This window comes from Rhincodon typus, chromosome 9, assembly GCF_021869965.1.
Source record: "Rhincodon typus isolate 14 chromosome 9, sRhiTyp1.1, whole genome shotgun sequence".
Taxonomy (NCBI): Eukaryota; Metazoa; Chordata; class Chondrichthyes; order Orectolobiformes; family Rhincodontidae; genus Rhincodon; species Rhincodon typus.
The window spans coordinates 16431850-16453234 of record NC_063340.1 but is presented as its reverse complement, the minus strand read 5'-3'; the positions used below and the strand labels follow the sequence as shown (position 1 = coordinate 16453234).

Here is a 21385-nt window from a genome sequence, read left to right as displayed (position 1 = left end):
TAACTTTGATTGCTTTCTGAGTGATTTCAACAGCCTTCTCATCTTTCTTGGACCATGGAAATTTTTTATAAGTTCTTTCTTTTAAATAGAATGCTTCTTGCAAATTTACCTCCCGGCAAGCATTTCCTGTGCCTGTTTACATCTGGCGCCTTGTAACCTTGGCAACGCATCTGTACTCCAACCCTGAAGTTATAGAAAATACTTCAGGTCCAGCTGTGTTTGAGTAAAGGTAGTTTTTTTTCCAACCAGGTCCTTGAAAGTTTGTAAAACAAAAAATAGCAAACATACTTAAAAAACAGTTGAATGTTAGTGTATATGAACTGGCTGTGGTCAGTAAAGTTGACACATGACTAATGTTCTATGACACGGTTTCTAATATCAAGAGTTGTTCACTGAAGATCTGTGGTAGTGAATAGGTGTTTTGTTCAGAGCAGTATGCTACAGTCGAAACATTTTGCAAAGTATTTAGGTGCTCGTTCACTCATTACTCTCAGAGCCAAGAACAACTACTGGACTGTTTGCAGCCTCATCCAAAGTGGCAGAAATTGACAAAAATTTTGCAAAGAGAATGAAAATATCGGAACATCTGGTTTCCGTCTGCTGCCAAGAAAAGGAAGGAAGGGGGTGGGGAAGGGAGAGAAGCTTGTTAAATTATACAAGTTGACTTACTAAAATGTTTTGCACAAAGGAAGAAGCGAGGAAACCTTCTAGAAGCTTGTGAGAAGACTTGTTTGATTCAGTGTTGCTGATGTGTGGCGGAATGATGAGGTAGGAGAATCCAGATGGAACCTATGCATGGAGTTCCCAATGAAATATCTTATTCTGCTGGATTTTCTGAAGTAGTTTCATACCAAAGACGCCATTCTATTACTGGTAGATGTATTGTTGCAATGATCTAAGTGACAGTATGTTTGTTTGTTTTTAGTTGCATTGGGAGTGCTGAACCAGTCTGACTTAGAGTCTAGTAAAGTCTGTGATTCTTGATCTGGATGAAACACTTCATTTCCTATGAAGAATGATGAAACAGTTGTTGGAACACTGAGTTTTAAAACCTGAACCTGAAATTTCATCATGATGGATTAACAGGCAAATCTTCTTTGACTTTGTTCCATTAAGAAGGAGCAGGCAATTAAAACAGTGTTCTACATAGGAACAGTGCTAGGCCATTCAGCCCCTTGAGCCTGATCTGCGTTCAATTAAATCAAAGCTCAATTTTATTTATCCACCTTCAATTTCAGTTATACATTTTGGTTTCATATACCTTAATGTGCTTATACAACAAAAATCCAATGATCTCAATGCAGAAGTTTTGAATCAACCATACCACCTTACATTAATTACTGAGGAGTGAGTTCTAGTATTTCCACTATCTGTTGTGCAAATATGTGCTTTCTGACATCATTCTGGAATAGCCTAAATCAAACATTAATGTTATGACATCTTGACCTAGATTCCCCCACCAGGGGAAAAACCCTATCAATTCCTTTAATCAGTTTGAATACCTCTGTGATACTCATAATAATACAAATCCAAAAGCCAAAGAACTGCAGATGCTGGAAATCAGAAACAAAAACAGAAATTTCTGGAAAAACTCTCCAGTGAAATGTGCAACTGTGGAGAGAAAGCAGAGTTAATGTTTTAGGTCCAGTGACCCTTCTTCAGAACTGATTGTAGCTAGGAAATGGTTGGTATGTATGCAGAAGATGGGATGGGGAGAGGACCGGGTGACCCTATCAGTATTCTTGATGGGTTTCTGTTTTGATGATGCCAGCTTCTACAAGGGGACCTCCGAAATGTCCACCTTCCTCCTCAACAAGGATTCCACATCACAGCGATTGTCAGGGTCCCCGGTCATATCTGACCCATCTCCTGCACTTTGGCCCTCAACCTTTCTCTTCCCTCCCACAACATCAGTAGGGTTCCCTTCATCCTCACCTTCCACCACGCTAGCAGCCACATTCAAAAGATCATTAGCTGCCATTTCCGCCACCTCCAGCTGGGTGCCACCACCAGACATACATTCCCCTCCCCTCTCTTGTCAGCCTTCCGGAGGGAACATTCTCTCTGGAACACCTTGGTCCACTCCTCCTCCACTCTTAATACTCCCCATATCCACACAGCACCTTCCGAGGCAATTGCAAGAGGTGTAACACCTGCCCATTTACTTCATCCCGCTTCACTATCCAGGGCCCCAGATGTACCGTCCAGGTGAAGCAGTGATTTACCTGCACTGAAAAAGGGTCGCTGAACCTGAAACATTAACTCTGCTTTCTCTCCATAGATGCTGCCAGATCTGCTGAGTTTTTACAGCAATTTCTGTTTTTGTTCCAGTTTATGCAACCTGTCCTAACTCTTGTGTTTTATTATTTTATGAATTTGCAGAATGTAGGTGATTTATTTATTGCATTTATTTTGGGAATTCCAGTATTTGGACCAAACTAAGTGTAGGACTGGTGATTATAGTTTCAAGGACGATGGTGTTTGGTTTGGAAGGGAATTTGCAGGTTGTGGTATTCCCATATATCTGTTGCCCTTGTTTTTGTAGGTAGTGGAGGTCACAGGTTGGCAAGGTACTATCCAAGGAGGCTTGGTGAATTGTTGCATTGCATCTGGTACACACTCTTGCCACTGTGTATCAGTGGTGAGAGAGTGAATGTTATTGACAGATGGGGTGCTAATCAAGCAGGCTGCTCTGTCCTGGATGGTATTCCACCTTCTTGAGTATTTTTGCACTCATCCAGTAAAATAGAGGGTATTCCATCACACACTTGGCCTGTACCTTGTAGATGGTGGAGAGGTGTGGTGGTCAGGTGATGGTAATGAGCAGGGGGTTTCCTTGCCCATGTTTGACTTGAGGCTATGAGGCTTCATGTCTGGAGTCAATGTTGAAGGTTCCCAGGAGAACTCCTTCCTGACTGTATGCCACTGTGTCACCACTTCTCTGAGCGGTCATGGTGGTGTCTCGGACATTGTCTGTCTGGTATGATTCTATGAGAATACCTACATCAAGCTGCTATTTGACTAGTCAGTGGATAACTCTTCCAGTTTTGGCTCATGTAAGTAAGGAGACTTCACAGGGACAAAGCTTTGCGTTTGCAGAGCCAGTTACATTTTTTTTTTTAATCAGACTTCGTAGCAGTCAACCTAGCGGCTTGCTGGGCCATATAGGAGTCAACCACATTTCCATGGATAAGGAGTTAAATGTAGGCTGGACTATATTCACACACCAGATTCTAGGAAATTCCCTGGGATAAGTTACACTTTGTTGAGAACTGTGATCGATCAAAGGCTAGCAACTCTAATAAACGCCATTGTCACCCACAGAGGGAGTGGCTGCTGCCAGTACGATGCACACCTAGCTTCATCTCTGGACCCAGGCCACAGGTGAGTGATGGTGGGAGGAGCATCATGAGGTGAAGGTCACAGGTGAGAGAGGGATTAGTAGCATTCTCAGGAGTGTGGCCCTCAGCAGCAATCCCCACCTCCAACCTTCATGATGCCAGGTCCCTCAATTAACAATGAGGGGCTTTAAATGAGGGAACCTAGAAGCAATTTGCACAGTTTGTGTGTTGTGCTCCCCACACGGCAAGTCCCCAGCGGGGAGGGGGTGGTGTTGGGGAGGGTGGGGGTGGTTAATATAGTACAATTAGGCTGTTATGAAAAAAAATTATGGAAGATGCTGAAAATCTCAAACAAACACATGCAGCCAGTCTGGCAGAATCTGTGCACACAGAAACAGAGTTGACATTGTGAGCCTGGTATAACTCTTCTTCAGATTAGGCCTTTAAGTGGACATTGATAGCCCTCTTAAAGGCTTCATTGGTGGCTGGGCAGGTAGGCCATCTGGAATGGAGTTAATCAAGGTGGGGATCAGAAGGTGACAGGGTCCCCAACTGCCACCCTCCCACCTGGTTAAATGCCATCCTGCCACCAAATTCACCATGGGCAAAGTTATTAAATTCTGGCCACCAGTTCATGAGCCCACAGTTATTGGAAGAATTTTCTAAAGACGTATAAACAACATATTTACAGAAATTCTGTTTCACTTTAACCATGTTGAAATACTTTTGGATTAATATTGTAGTACTCTTATATCTATTGAAAAAGGTTGTGGATTTAAGTCCCGTTTCTAAGGTTTGTGCACACAATCTAGCTTGACATTCCTGTGGAGTTCTGCAAGCATGCTACATTGTTGGAGTTGCAGTTTTTCAGATGACACATTAAATTGAATAAAGTGGATGTGAAAGATCCCACAGCACAGTTTGAAGATATTTTCCCCATTAAGCAGACAAAGAATTATTCCTCCCCCAAAGTCACTAAAACAGAGCAATCTACAGAAAGTGCTGGAGAAACTCAGGAGATTTAGCACAAACAGTGGAGACAAAAACAGTTTTTCAAGTCCAGTGGCACTTCAGTAGAACATTCTGATGAAGGGTCATTGGATTCAAAACATTAACTCTGTTTTTCTCTCCACGTTGCTGCCAGACCTCCTGAGTTTCTCCTGAGCACTTCTTGTTTTTGTTTCAGATCTCCAGCATCCACAATTATTTGTTTTATTTTAGATAGATATTCATTCATTTGGAGTTTGTGGGAACTTGCAGCTTGGCTTTTCTAGCTTGTCTGTTTGTAAGAGTAAGTTAAAGGTGAACTTTTCATTTTGAAAAGTGTGATAAAAAGGTGAGGGGTCCTGAATTTATCTAGTGTCTTTCACAACCTCCAGACTCTCCAAAGTGCTTCACAGCCAATTGGATAAGTTTTAAATGTTGGGCTAGAAATCATGTGGGCCTGCTGGATGTTTCGGGTAGGTGGACACATAAAATAGATTAGGTGGCTAGGTCCCCACCTTCCCACCCCTCTAAAATTGGCAGCCTGCCTACCATTTGTAAATAAACAATTAAGAGTCAAATTGGGCTTGTTAAAAGCCGATAATGCTCGATCCACCACAAGATCTGTTTGGCGTGGGCGTCCTTATGAGGGTGGACAAGTGATTTTATGTTAAAGAAGTGTACGGAACAGCAGGAATAAAGGGTGGTACTGTCTTCGGGGAGCGGGTGGGGGAGCTCTTTGTGCATCAGGGACCCTCACCTTAAAGATAGTAGCCCCTTTCCTTCCCAAACATCTGCTTGAAAACACTACCTGCTGAACTCCCACCACTCCCCCAACCCTAAGTTTTCCAAACTCTCCTAACTCAATACTCTGGACTTAACTTGTATTCATGCTGTGTTTTTTGTAGCCCTGCCTACGGTACCAACAGCAGCCAAGACTGAGGTCATGGCATCGCCTGTACTGCTCAGCTGCTGGCCAATCATATTGACTGGCAATTACCATAAGCAGCACTTCCTCCCCAGTGATCGACAAAATTAGGCAATGTAGCTTGCCTATAGCATGTCATGGTTGCTGGGCAGGCTTCTTTCTGATATGTCGGCTTCCCTTCTTGGGACCGAGCAGTCTGCTACCCCTCACCACTCTCAATTTTCAACCCATTGTCTCAATTATATTGAAGAACAACTGTTTGGTGCACAGGAAAGCCCTACAAGCAGCAATGAGATAAATGACCAGGTCACCTGTTTTAGTAGTGTTTGCTGCTGTACAGTGATCCTTTTGCAGATTGAGCCTTCAGTTATATGTGGTGTCAGCTCACAAAGTATCTATTCATAGCACAAAACACTTGACAAACACGGGTAATACACCATGTGCTTTGCAATTGAATACTAAGTCTGGCTGAAGATTGCAGGAGAGTGGTGAGCTACATTTCATTAAGAAAGTGTTGGGTTTGATTTACAGTTCATTAGTTGGATGGATCATGTGTAAAGAAATATTTTTACCTGGAGTTTCAGGTCGGATCATCTAATAGGGGTTAAGATTCAGCTTTAAGAAAAGTATAGCTGAGAACTTCACTGTGGCTCATTCAAAAACCTTCAAAGGTTTGGGCTTAAAAGGAGGTACTGTTGGGCTTCTATGGGAAGGAGGTGGCATCAAAAAGGTGAGAGGTGAAGATGGATCTAGCCTCTAGTTCTTGTGCTAGTTACACTAAAATTGTCTCACATAACCTGTCAAACTCATCCAAAACTCAGTCATCTGCAATATCCTGTCCTTTTTGGGGGAGAATTATCTGTACACAGTTCAGTCTTAACAGTCACCTGCGGACTAACTGCAATCCTGTCAAACGTCTCAGATTATGAGTCTAGTCATCTTCACTTCAAAAGGTAAACGAGAAAGTTGCTGCCCAGAATTGGACGTAATATTCCACTGAGGTGTACCCAGTGACTTATGAAGATTTGTCATCACTTTGTCAGATTCAGTCAGATCAGCCATGATTTTATTGAATGACGCAGCAGGTTCAAGGTGCCAGATGACCTAAATTCCACCTATTTCTTGTGTTCTGATGTTGTTGCTTTTGTACACTGTTTCTTTTGTACAGCATGTGGTTGTGCACTAAACCTCTAGCGACAATTTCAAAGACTCTCCCTACAACAGATGTTAAATTTACTGGCCTGCACATATGACCTCGTCCATGTTCCAGATATCGCCTTCCAAGGAAAGATTTTGAAAGGTTTATACGTTAATAAATGTTCAAATTGGTTAGTAAAAATATTATGGCTGTAAAAAGGACACTAGAGAGATATTAATAAAAAGCTTTTCAGCACCAGAATTGAACTTAATTTCATTTTCATGTTATTGTATGTAATTATATAAGTGGCATCAGGTCTGAGGCATTGTGGTTCTGTGGAAAGACTAGAGAAGCTGTAAATATTCTCCTTACAGCGGAAAATGTTAAAGGGAGATTTAATGGAGGTGCTCAAAATTACAAGATGTTTTATTTTGTAAGAACCAGGTGTTTTAAGATAAATGATGAACATCCAGGACAGAAACAAAGAGAATCTCTTTTGCATAGAAAATTATTCTGAATTGAAGTTCACAGTGACATTCAGGAGAGAATTGGATGCACACTTGAAAAAGAAATAAATAAATGCAAGGCTATAGGGAGACTGTAGAGGGGTGGAATTAATTAAATAGTTCATTCAAAGAATTGGCAGGGTACAATAGGCAAAATGGCCTCCACTTACAGTATATGATTCTACGATTCTAAGAAACTAGTTCGAAAGAAAGCTAAAGCCTTAAAAGATTAAAGTTATGCAGTTATTGAAGATGAATCAATAGCAGTTGAATTCATTTGTCAAAATGTAATATTTTGCTATCCAAATACCATAGAACAAACATTAGAAGATATTTTAAAATTAGTGAGGAGGAGATAGTTCATCAAGTAAAGAACTGAAGATAAATAAATCTCCTGGACTATGCCCAGGGCTATGAAAGAGAAAAGGGAGAGGGTCTGACTCTTATGAAGTTTCGTTAGAAATTTAGGGAAAGTTAAACATATTGTATTAATATAAAAGAAAAATACTGCAGATGCTGGAAATCTGAAATAAACACAGAAGATGCTGGAGAAACTCTGGAGGTCTGGCAGCCTCTGTGCATTGCCTTAATATAAAGAAACGGGGACCATTGTAATTGAGGTAGGTAGAGGGCCATTAATTTTGCATCAATATTTGGCACAATGATGGAAACTTTAAGTGCTTGATATGCCCCAGTGGGAACACTCTAACCTCCGAACCGAAGGGTTGTGAGTTCAAGCCCCTCTTAAGATCCTTGACCACAAAATGTAGCCTTACACTCCAATGCAGTATTGAGAGAGTGCTGTAGACTGAGAAACCTTGAGTCAGAACAAAGAAGAGGCTCATGCCATTTCTGGTATGACCAGATATGGTCATTCTGGCATGGTATAATCATACCATTCTGAAAGGAGTCATGGCAGACCTAAGGCTTGACTCCGTTTCTCGCTCCACAGATGCTACCAGACCTACTGAGTTTCTCCAGCATTCTGTGTTTGTTTCAGATTTGTAGCATTTGCTGCATTTTGCTTTCATTACTGCTCAGAGTCTTTTGGATGAGACACTAAATCCAGAGCCTGTTTACTTCCTTACATGGATGTAAGAGATCCTGTGGCTCTATTTTGGAAGGGAGCAAGGCAGTACATCCCAGTGACCTAGTCAATATTTATCCCTCAGCTAACATCTCTAACTAGATCATCTGGTAATTTCTCTCATTGCTATTCCACAGAACTTGCTGTGTGAAAATTGACTTGCATCCCCTGCATTGCAATAGTCATGATTGACTCAGATGTTTTTTGATCTCCTAAAGTGAACTGTTCTACATATATGCAAGATCTGTTTTTCTTTTACTAAGAAATTCACAGGAAGAATATCTTTATGTAAGAGCCCTTTATGACAGACAGCATCGATTAGGAGGCACATGTCCAGTATGGCTAAGTTCTTCAGTTTCTTTAAGAATGTTAATAAATGGTGGAAGTTGTGGAGTTTATCGGCAGTCTCAGCACAGTCCAATATTAAAGACTACTAATTAAACTAAATCCACAGGAATCAAGTCTATAGAGATTGTGGTGAGACATTCATATGCACTAGCTAGACCACAAACACAGTATAAAATCATGGTCACCATACTTACCCATAGAACAAGAGTAGAAAATCTTAAACTTAATACAGATTTTAGAAAAATAAATCTTTGCTGAAAGGATGATAATCCTGCAATGACAATTAAATGATTATATGGCTGCAGAGGTGATAGAGTCTCTAATCTTCTAGCTGTCATAATGTGTGGGTGAGCTGATCTTTTCCTGAATGTTTGAAAACATTGGAAAAATCACCATATTATTAGTGGAATACAAGATGCTCAAGGGATTCAAGCTGCAGTTTGATGAGTTCACCCTGTATGAACTTAATGTGATTTTCTAATTCATCCTCGATTGACAGCATTTGCTGCCAAGAGCTGGCATTTATTGCTTATCCCTAGTTATCCAGAGAAGGTGGCAGTGGGCTACCATTTTGAGCAGTTTATACAACTTGGTGACTTTATAGATCATTTAAGACGAAAGTTAAGTGTCAACCATAATGGTGTGGCCTAGGAGTCAAATATAAGCCAAACTAGTCCAGGATGGCAGATTATCTATTTGGCATGAGTGAGCTGGTTGGATTTTACAACAATTGGACACTTCATGGTCACTTTAATCATAGCACAATATAAATTGTTAACCTATCATGGTGGGATTTGAACTCACATTCTCTGAGATATTGATCTGGGCTTGTGGTTTACCATGCTGGTAACATAAGCACTACTATAACAGGGGAGAAAATCTGATCTTCTGAGGTATTTGTTTTGTATCATAAATGGTTGGCACCAGTTTTGGTGGTTGAAAGTGTAATCTCCTAAACAGAGAGCCAAGATCACTGAAATGTGGAATGTGAGGATGGGATTCAGTGCTCAGTGAAGACCTTTGCTCAAAGCAAGCATGGTTGGAGGTAGGGCTATTTGTAGTGTCAATTCCTCAGCCAACATTCTGATGGAATGAGGCTTCCTACCAGGAATATTGGGTCAATGGGTGAAATCATAAAATGGCATGGCAATGAAGGAGGTCTTTCAGTCAGTCAGTCATTATACCAATTTCTTGAAACATCCAGTTGGTTCCAATTTGCTGATGTTTTCCCAAATCCCTGAAAGACCTTTCCTTCAAATGTTTAATTCCATTTAGAAAGTTATTGCTTAATCTTCTACATAGTGCCTCCCAGCACCCCATACAACCTCCTCGCCCCATCACTTTCAGTAATGCAATGCAAGGAAAATGATTTCTCCTTATCTCATAACTGCTTCTCTTGCTAATTTCCTTAAATCTGATTTTGAAAATCTCCACTAAATCCTTTGCTTAACCCTCCTCTCTCTTGGGAGAACAATCCAGCTTCCATTTAATTTATGTAATTCAGTACCTCATTCCTGGTATCATTCTCCTCTGCACTTTCTCTAAGATCTTTGAAATAACTCCACCGATGCCAGTATCCTGTTACCAAGTCACCCTTTATTTACACATAGAGAGTCCTTGACACTGATCCAGCTCACTAAGAGGAAACTCTGAGTGAACAGGATGTCTGATACTCCTGTGCTTATCTGTCAACCAGGGCTCCCTGATTGGGGCTGTTAATCTGGTCCAATCAGGGAACTCATATTCTATGAGATCCACTTGGTTGACTTTGTTACCATCACCATATCTGTTCCTCTCTGAGTCCAAGGACATAGGCCTGTTCTTTATTTTGTAGCTCTGCCTGGGGCGTTTTGGCATCGGATCAGGTTCCTCCAACTCTGCCTCTGATATGGGTGACATGAAAAGACACTGTAGCTCGCTTCTTATGCCTGGAGCATCTCGGAAGAAAATCATTCTCTTCTTAAGGCGGCAAAGGCATCAAGATGGTGACATCCACTGTGTCCATCTCGGATTCTGATGTATCTTCAATGCTTGATGGAGAGAGAGAATCCACGGGTTTCAAATATTGGGAAAGGCTGTCAAGGAGCTGGACACATTTTGCTCTCACACCATTTGCAAGTTTGCAGCTTTCATATGGTCTACGTGCTTGTTCAGGACCATCACACCAACCTGAACTTTATACGTCACTGGACCTGACCTTGCATCAACCATGCCGCTTACCCATGCAGGTCGGTTCCCATGATTCAGACATCAAACTTTGTCCCCTGAACTAAACTGTATCTCTCACTTAGCAGAGTCTTGTGTCTGGCATTGGCGTCCCTGATGCCATTTCACACCTCCACCCCCCACCTTCACTCCCAGGTCTGGGAAGATCAGATTTAACCTGGTGCAGGGTCTTCTCCCCGTTAGCAATACTTCTGGAGCTATCCCTGTAGCTGCATGAAGGGTGGTCCTATAATCAAATAGGAACCAGGACAACTTGGTATTTAGTGAAGCTGTAGGTTGTTTCTTTAAGCCTGCCTTCAAAGTTTGGACTGCCCTTTCTGTTAGACCATTGGACAATGGATGATATGGAGCTGTCCTTATGTGTTGATTACTATTTGACTTTAAGAAATACTCAAATTCTCTGCTGGTAAATGATGGCCTGTTATCTGTGGTGAACACTTCCGGGAGTCAGTGTATTGCAAAAGATGCGCGCAGTTTTTCTTTTGTCATTCCCGTGTTTGACAAATGAACTCTACACACATCCAGCCACTTTGAGTGGGTGTGCTCAATGACTAAGAACACTGAGTCCATGAAAGAACCTGCATAGTCGACATGTCACCAAGTCCAGGGTTTACCCAGCCATTCCCATGAATGTCAGGGAGCTGCTGGTGGTAATTTTTGTCATTGTTGGCACGCTGGGTACTGATCCACCAATGCAGCTATGTCTGCATCCAATCCTGACCACCAAACATAGTGTCTCGCCAAAATCTTCATTTTGGAAGCCCTTGGATGAACCTGGTGGACTTCAGCCAGTATCTGGTGGTGACCTTTGCTCAGGATAATCAGTCTTGTTGCCCATTATAATATACCACCCTCTACTGTGATCTGATCACTCTGGATCCAAAAAGGTTTCAGTTCGGTTGTGATGTCCTTTTGGTTTTCCCCATCATCACCAGCTGTTTCAGTTTTGCCAGGACCGGATCTTTCTGCATCCAAAGTCTGATAATGTCAGCTGTGACTGGAAGTGTGTCCAGAAAATTTAAAGCGATTGCGGACCCTTTCAGTGGCAGTGTCACCAGTGATATATCTGCCAGCGGGAGGCGTCTCAACACATCTGCATTTGCTACTTGGCCTCCCGAGCATCATTCTAAGTTGTAATTATACACACTTAGTATTAGAGCCTACCGCTGAATTCAGCCTAAAGCTATGGGCGTCACTGCCTTGTCCTCTTTAAGTAGACCTAGGAGGGGTTGTGGTCCGTTATGATTACAAGTTTACATCTGGAAAGGTATTGGTGCAAACTCCTGACTCCAACTATAACTGCCAAACCTTCCTTCTCTATCTGGCCATATTTACATTCTGCATTAACTGAAGTCCTGGATGCATACTCTCGTGGGTGTTCCTCTCCACTGGGCCACCATGATCTACCCTAATGCCGTATGGGGAGGCATTGCATGTCAATACCAGGTTTCGCTTGGAATCATAGTGTCCCAACACCTCAGATGATGATGGTTGTTTCTTCACTTTCCTGAAGGTTATGGTTTGGCTATGTGACCATTTCCAAGGATGACTTTTTTGAGAATTGTTGCAAAGGTGCCAAGATGGAGATCAGATTAAGTATGAACTTTCCATAATAATTCACCATCCCAAGGAAAGACCTATGCTCCGGTTCAGATGTGGGAGCCGGGGCGTCTTTGATCGCCCTCACTTTATCTCTCAACATGTGTAACCTGGTCTTGTTGACTCTGTAGCCCAAGTCGGTCACTTGGGGTGCCTAGAACACACATTTGTCCCTTCTAAGGCATACGCCTGCCTCGGAGAAATACCTAAGGATGATGTCCAAGTTCTCTAAGTGCTCCTTATAGGTCTTCCCTGTTATTAGCACGTCATCTAGATAAATGGCGTCCTGAGATAGACATAGTAAAATGTTCTCCATCGTCCACTGAAAAATTGCACAGGCTGATAATACCCTAAATTGCAGTCTCATATATTGGTACAAACCCTTATGGATATTAATTGTAACATACATCCGAGAATCCTCATTGAACCACAATTGCAAGTACACATGGCTCATGTCCAGCTTCGTGAAGGACATCCCGCTCCACCCCCCACCCCCTGTCAGCTTTGAGTATAAATCCTCTCTGTGAGGGATTAGGTATTTATCCAGCTCTGAAAAGTGGCTTACCGTTTGTTTAATATTGCCAAAAGGGCAAACCCATCCAACGGGCTTCACAATTGGTACAAGCGATATTGCCCATTCTGCAAACTGCACTGGTTCGTGATTCCTTCGATTTCAAGCTTTCTGATCTCAGTCTCTACTTTTACCCATAAGGCAAATGGCAGTGGGCGGGTCCTGCAGAATCATGGAATTATTTCCTGGTCAACATGCAAAGTGGCTTTGGCTCATTTCATAGTCCTTAGACCTTCCTCAAAAACCTCCTGGTATTTAGTTAGGACTTCAGTCAGGCAGCCATGTTCTAATCAAATAATGTTGAGCCAATTTAGGTGAATCTTTCTAAACCAATTTCACCCCATCAAGCATGGGCCCAATCCTTTTACCACAATCAGTGGTAACTGAACCAGCTGCTTTTCATGAGAGACTGGAACCAAAGTTGTACCCTTAATCTGTGAAAGCTGCCCAGTGTAGTTTTTAGTTCAGTTTTGAGGAAGGGCCACCAGACCCAAAACGTTAACTCTGTTTTTTCTTTCACAGATGCTGGCAGACCTGCTGAGCTTTTCCAGCAATTTCTGTTTTGTTTCCTGATTTACTTACAGTTTTTAGTTTTCAGTCTAGCCTAGGTCTTGTGAAAACTTAACAGTTGGAGTCCAGAGCAAAGACTGGTTCTGTGATCACTGAAACAGCCATGCCACTATCAACCTCTACTAGAACTGGGAGACCATTTAACCACATGTTTATTTTGATTGGTTCTGATTTGGATATTCCCAAGCAATTTAACTATTCCAAACCAGATGTAAGTGGACTTTCCAAGGTGTGCACTCTCCCGAATACCGGCCTATGAGTTCTGTTACTCAATTTAGGCCCAGTGGGACTCTTTTGCTGTATCAAGTCCACATATCAGCAGCAACTATAATGGCTTGCCAGCCAGGATGCCACTCTCATCATCACTGAAATAATTCTATAGAGGCCAGTATCCTATCACCAAGTCACCCTTCATTTACATGTGGAGATACCTTAACACTGATCCAGCTCCCTCAGAGCAAACTCTGAGTGAACAGAATGTCTCACACTCCTGTTCTTATCTGTCAGCCAGGGCTGCCTGATTGGACCAGATTAACTGTCCCAATCAGGGAACTCATATTCTGTGAGTTCCACCTGGCTGACCTTTGTTATACGCACAACAGTCTTAAAATCCTTTCTAAAGTTTGATGCCCAGAATTGAACGGAAAACTCAAACTGGTGCTTCACCCGTGATTTATACATTTTTAGCATAATACCCAAATCTTTATGCTCAGCACTTCTGTTTATAAAGCCAAAGATTCCATGCCTGTATTTTTAGCAGCATGTCCTACACCATCAACATTTGTAGGCATACATCCTTTAAATATGCGCTCCTTTTAAGTGGAACTATTTAGTTTATTCCGCCTCTCATCATGCCACCTACCAAAAATGCATCACTACACAAATCAAACATTAATGTTGTTGCAACGTTTCTGACCCCCCCTGCGTTTAGAAATACTGCAAGAGTGGTCCAAAACAGACAATGTAATTATATCTCATGATGGTGGCAAATTGGTCAATGTAGTAAATGTCTGTGAGAAAATTGGTTGCAGCCTCCTAAATCCTGCTACTAATTAAAAGTTTCAAGAAAATTTGAACCACAGCTGACAACTACCTCCCCTCCCCCATGTATTTTGAATTCAGTTGTACAGTGAGACCCAAAATAGCATCAATATGAAAATAATTATAGAGTATTTCTGTGCAATTACTGTGGAGTCTGTTTAACCTAGTCACGTACAGTTGGTGCCATTTATATTACTGCACTGTTATTAGAGCCAGGCATGAATTAACAGGATACGGTCAGCAATCAGCCCACTGCACCCCAGCCCCCTCTTAAACTGTAATCTTGCTCAAAGACAAGCAGCTTGTGGGTCTGACTCAGTTATTTGGGAAGATTTACACAGATGATACCCAGAACTTCAAAGGTCTAACTATCTGAACAAGCTGGAGCTCTATTTTAAAGAAGAGTATATTGAGAGAAGCCCTGATAGAACTCTTCAAGTTATGGAAGGAACTTTACACCATGGACAGATAAAAGATGTTTCCATTATAAGAAAATTCAGAAATAGAAGTCATATGTACAGATAGTCTCCAACAAATTCAGCAGGGAATTCGGAAAAAAATTACTTACTCAGAGCATGGTTAGAACTTGGAACTCACTGTGACACTAAAATAGCGGAAGTGAAAAATAAAAGGTTGTAATTCATAAAGTCTAGGCTCCTGTTCTATCCTTCACTACCTGGATATTTGAATTATAAACAATTTTAGAAAGCTAAACTGTTAGGGTTAAGAGTGTTGAGAGGAAGCTGTCATACAATGTGAAAACTGGTGTGGGGCTGTTGCGCTGTAAAATTCGGTGTCATCGAATGTAAAGGATGTGAACAAAGTTGTGACTTGTACTGATGTCAAAACCTTGAAGACGTTGTGCAGATTTATTGTACCAAGAATGAGGAGAGTTATGTGAGAGATTAGAGCGGCGGGAAATGTTTCTTGGAGATTAAGGGAGGATTTAATCGAAGTGTCGAAATTTGATAGATTAGATAGGGAGAGACTCTTTACATTGACAGGGGAGTCAATAAAGTGAGGACACAAATGAGGACACTTGTCATCCTATCCCCTGATTCTCTTGCTGAGAAATTCTTTTCACACAGCTAGTTTTTATGATCTGGAGCTCATAGGTTGAATGGGCAGTGGAAGCAATTTCATTAGTAATTTTAAAACGAGAATCAAATAAATACCTTAAAATGAAATAAAGGGTGCTGGGTGCTTGTGAAGGATCAGGCTTTTTCAAAGAACCAGGACTCTTTATATGGATTGAATGGCATTCTTCTGTGCTGCTGTATGATTCTATGATTCTAATTGAATTTATGGATTTTTTTCCATGCATTTTATCTTACATTCCTGTGCAGGCTCAGGTTTCACTAGATTTCTTTGGTGAGGGAAGGGCTGCAGATGTAGCTTATATGGACTTTAGTAAGGCATTTGATAAATTGGTAGATTGGTACAAAAACTAAAATCACGAGGGATTCGGGGTGGCCTGGCCAGATGGATGGATAGATGACTGGCTTGGTCATAGAAAACAGGGGTTATGGTGGAAGGATGTTTTTTCAGAATGAAGACCGGTAACTAGTGGTGTTCCACAGGGGTTGGTCTTAGGTCCTTTGTTGTTTGTAGTATATATAAATGATCTGGAGGAAAATGTGGATGGTCTGATAAGCAAATTTTTGGATGACACGAAGATTGGTGGAGTTGCTGATAGTGCCAATGATTGTGAAAGTATATAACAGGGTATAGATAGATTGGTGACTTGGGCACAGAAATGGCAGATGGAGTTTAAGCCAGACAAATGCAAGGTGATGCATTTTGGAGGATCAAATTTTGGTGTGAATTATACTGTAAATGGCAGAATCCTTAGGAACACTAACATTCAGATGGATCTGGGCATGCAGGTCCATAGTTCCCTGAAAGTGGCAACACAGGTAGCCAAGGTGATTTAAGAAGGCATATGGCATGCTTGCCTTCATTGCCCGGGGCGTGGAGTACAAGAGTTGGCAAACCATGCTGTAGCTATATAAAACCCTTGTTAGGCCGCATTTGGAGTATTGTGTGCAGTTTTTGTCACCACACTACCAGAAGGATGTCGAAGCTTTGGAGAAAGTGCAGAGAAGGTTCACCAGGATGTTGCCTGGTCTCCAAGGCATTGACTATGAGGAAAGATTAAAAAGACTAGGATTGTTTTCACTGGAAAGATGGCGGCTGAGAGGAGACCTGATAGAGTTCTACAAAATTATGAGAGGCATAGATAGGGTGGATAGTCAGAGGCTTTTTCCCAGGGTTGAAGTTTCAATTACAAGGGGGCACAGGTTCAAGGTCAGAGGGGAAAAATTTAAGGAAGATGTGCGAGGGAAGTTCTTCACACAGAGACTTTTGGTAGCAGCTTGGAGTGCACTACCAGAAGAGGTGGTGGAGGCGGGCACATTGAAGACATTTAAGAGGCACCTAGACAGGTACATGAATAGAGAGGGAATAGAGGGATACGGTTTGAAAAATGGCAGGTTTGTTTTTAGATTAATTAGGACATGATGGTCAGCACAGGCTTGGAGGGCCGAAGGGCCTGTTCCCATGCTGTACTTTTTCATTTGTTTATTTTTGCAGAATTCTAACACAAGTGGTCCCTATTGGCTTCCCTTGGAACTGGCACCAGTGCCTCAATGTGTCACAATATTCAAAGTGCACTCCTACAGAATTTGATTGTAACTTTCACTCAGTCGTAGTTTTCCGTTCGGACTGTATAGTTCTGAATTCAGTTTACTTTTCTTGATTGTTATTCTACCTATGTTGAATGTTGAATATACTAAGGTTCCTAAATCTCTTTCAATTTCTTTTTTAACTGACAGAATCACATCTTACAGACAAGGTCCCAGACAACAACATTGCCACCCTTATGTCTCGTCCCACCGGCAGGACAGACCCAGCAGAGATGGTGGCGCAGTGGTGTACAGTTGGGAGGGAGTTGTCCTGGGAGTCATAGAGTCATACAGCATGGAAACAGACCCTTTGGTCCAACTCGACCATACCGATCAAGTTTCTCAAACTAAACTAGTCCCACTTGCCTGCTTTTATCCCATATCCCTCTAAACCTTTCCTTTTCATGTGCCTATCCAAATGTATTTCAAATGTTGTAACTGTACCTATATATACCACTTCCTCTGGTAGTTCATTCCACACATAAATCACCCTCTGTGTGAAAAAGTTGCCTCTCAGGACCCTTTTAAATCTTTCTCCTCTCGCCTTAAATATATGCCCCTAGTTTGTAACCTCACTCACCCTAGGGATAAGACCTTTCCTATTCATCTTATCTATTGACTCCGGACTCCATGCAATCTCATGGCTTAAGGTTAAATATGGGCATGCAAATGTCCTGCTGATTACCACATACTGTCTGCCCTTGGCTGATGAATCAGTATTCCTCCATGTTCATCAACACTTGGAAGAAGTGCTGATAAGAGCACAAGATGTACTCCCAGTCGGGAATTTCAGTGCCCATCACCTAGTAGCTCGGTGGCAGCACTACTGATCAAGCTGGTCAGATCCTAGAGGATGTATTCCAGACTGGGTTTGCGGCAGGTGGTGAGGGAACCAACAAGAGTGAAAAACGTACTTGATCTTATCCTCAGCAATCTGCCGGCTGCAGAGGCATCAGTCTATGATAGTACTGGTAAGAGTGACCATCACCCACTCCTTGCTAAAAGGGACAGACTTAAATGAAGACTGGGCATCCACGAAGCATGGTGGGCCTTCAAGAGCTGCAGAATTGTACTCCAGCACAATGTGCAGCCTCATGGTCCATTATATCCCCCACTCAATCATCAAGCTAGGGGATCAACCCTGTTTCAATGGCGAGTCCAGGAGGCTTGCCCCATGATATAGCACCATGCATACCTAAAACTGAGGTGTCAGCCTGGTCAAGTTCCCAAATAGGACTATTTGTGTGCCAAGCAGCATAAGCAAGCAAGTGATAGACAGAGCTAGGCAATCCTACAACCAATGGATCAGATCAAAGCTCTGCAGTTCTGCCACATCCAGGCATGAATGGTGGTGCACAATTAAACAACTCACTGGAGGATGAGGCTCCACAAATATCCCCATCCTCAATGATGGAAGAGCCCAGCACTTCAGTGCAAAAGATAAGGCTGAAGCATTAGCAGTAATTTTCAGCCAGAGGTGCCGAGTGAATGATCCATCTTGGCTCCTCCACAGGTCTCCAGCATCACAGATCCAGTCTTCAGGCAATTCGATTCACTCCAAGTAATATCAAGAAATGGTTGGAGGCACTGGATACTACAAAGACTATGGGCCCTGACAACATTCCAGCAATAGTACTGAGGATTTGCACTCCAGAACTTGCTCCCCTAACAAGCTCTTCCAGTACAGTTCTAATGCTGGCATCTACCCAACAATGTGGAAAATTGCCCAGGAATGTCCTGTACACAAAAAGCAGGACAAATTCAACCTGGCCAGTTACTGCCCGATCAATCTACTTTCAGTCATCAGTAAAGTGATGGAATAGTGCTATCAATAGTGCTATCTCGGAGCACCTGCTCAGTAATAACCTGCTCCAGTGATGCCCAATTTGGCATCAGCTCATCTCCTGACCTCATTACAGCCTTGGTTCAAACATAGACAAAAGAGCTGAATGCTAGAGGTGAGGTGAGAGTGACAGCCCTGCATTCGATTAAGTGTAGCATCATGGAGCCCCAGCAAAACTGGAATCTATTGGTATCAAGGGCAAACTTTCTGCTGGTTGGAGTCATATGTGGCTCAAAGGAAGGTGGTTGTGGTTGTTGGAGGTCAGTCATCTCAGCTCCAGGACATCCTTGCAGGAGTTCATCAGGATAGTGTCCTAGGCCCAACCATCTTCATCTCCATCATCAATGACCTTCAATCATCATTAGGTAAGAGGTGGGATGGTCTCCATTGATTGCATAATATTCAGCACCATTCTCAACTCCTTAGAATCTGAAGCAGTCCATGTTCAAATGCAACAAGATCCAGACAATATCCGAGCTTGGACTGGAAAGTGACAAGTAATATTCGTACCACACAATTGTGAGGCAGTGACCATCTCCACTATGAGACAATCTCACCATCATTCCTTGGCATTCAATGTTACCACCACTGAATTCCCCACTATCAACATCCTGGGAGGTTATCATTGACTGGAAACTCAACTGGACTAATCGCGTAAACACTGTGGCTACAAGAGCAGGTCAGAGGCTCGGAGTACTGCAGCGAGTAACTCATCTTCTGATTTCCCAAAACCTGTCCACCATTTACAAGGCACGAGTCAGGATGATAGAATACTCCCAACTTGCCTGGATGGGTACAGCTCCAACAAACTCCAGAATCTTGACACCATCCAGGGCAACTACCCACTTGTTTGGCAACACATCCACATGCATCCATTCCCTACATCTTTGATATGGAGTACATAAATTTAGACTGGCACTTCAATGCTATACTGAGGGATTATTTTAAAATATATTTTTAAGGGAAATAACCTTACATTTATATGTAATTCCTGTCTACAAAAACACATCCCATTGTCATGTTTAAGAGCACATTTTGCTCTTAAACTTTCCTATCAAACATTCTTGTTTAAGAATTTACAGTGAAAATTGACTTTGTAAACTTGTCGCATTGTAATTACACCTGCCAGTAATGGTGCTGTAGTTCACAGTTTGCCATTTGCTAGATTCCCAATTTGTAATGCATGCCTATGCTCCATTACATTTTACTTCCCTTCTAAACTACTGTATGTTTTACTATTTAGCTAATATTAAGTAAATGTTTTATGCAAGGATAAGGGCAGACCCTGAAAATGCCTCAAGCTTCAGCTGATTGACAGCTACAACTTTGATAGAGGCTTGGTAAAAAAATAAGTTGTGTATTTTAAAAAGAAACCTTCCATCACCACTTCCTACTGCATTTTAAAAGGACATCATTGATAGTCTTCTGTTTTTTTCGTCGGTGTTCTAACTTACTTCATAGAAATGAAAGACCAAGTGATTTGTTCTGACACCCGTACAGTTGAAACTCACCATAAAGCAACACTTGTTCTATTGATGAAGGTATAATTCATACCAAATGTTCTTTGCCTTAGGATCATAGAAAATTGAGCAAAATGCTGCCTGTGCTAATAGTCTGACAAAGTTGATGTAATATGTAGGGGATACATTTTGTTATGGGAATTAGCATATGATGGACAATTGCGACCAGCAATCTGATTTATATCCCACTTGATTTTCATTTCATTGTTGTATAATGTGAGCTGTCAGTTTCTCATCATGTATTGCCCTACCTTTCAAGACCAATTTGACTCATCCCCAGTCCCCCAATTTCCATGTCTTCATTTGTCGGGACATTTTCTACTCCCACATAGAAAAATGACTCTCAGTTTATTCCTGTAGGGATTGATTGTGGATCTAATCTGAATTGAGATTACACAATTGACTGAAATGTACGGAGTGGTGTCTCTCAGAAACATCCACTCCTCAGGCTGAAATATTGGGTGGAGCCCAACAAGGGAAACAGCAGCTGTACCTCAGCCTTTTAATGACCAGTTGCTCAGAGGAGTGCAGCGTTACATCCAGGCTTTGTATAAGTGTTTGGGAATCTCGACTGGTGACTGTCTGGCAGGCTGTGCGATGTGAAGGGGGTTGGGGAGCTGGGTTCAAGAGATGATCGGGAAATAGCAACCTAGGAGGGGTAACACCTGGGAGGTGCTCCTGTGAGATTGGATGTTTGATTAAAGGCATTTCCCACCACAGATTATATTCTGTTATGAAGCCATCAAGTGGGCTTTGATTGTCCATTTAAATGCCTCAGTTGGGACACCACTATGTGGACTGTCCAAAATCACCCCAATCACTGGTATAATTGTGGTGTGGGCAGGGTGAGGCAGGAAGAAACAGGGCAGACTGTCTGCTGACAACTGCAAACCTATCAATAGACCCAGCGTGGTTTCACTAAAGTGTGTGCAGAGGCAGAAAGTTAATTTTGAATTTTTGTTATCAGCACAATATGATACAATTATGTTTCCAATTTAA

The 21385-nt window shown here is 42.0% G+C and overlaps 1 long non-coding RNA gene across 2 annotated transcripts; it reads left to right on the top strand.

Moving 5' to 3' along the window:
- The first annotated feature begins 652 nt into the window (after positions 1 to 652).
- On the top strand, positions 653 to 17283 carry LOC125484025. 2 transcript variants are annotated; one of them, XR_007262894.1, is made up of 3 exons: positions 653 to 768; positions 3325 to 3384; positions 17174 to 17283. It is a non-coding gene; the product is annotated as an uncharacterized LOC125484025 (long non-coding RNA). The 2 variants fall into 2 exon arrangements; XR_007262893.1 differs by lacking the exon at positions 17174 to 17283 and adding an exon at positions 6422 to 6652.
- The last annotated feature ends 4102 nt before the right edge of the window (positions 17284 to 21385 follow it).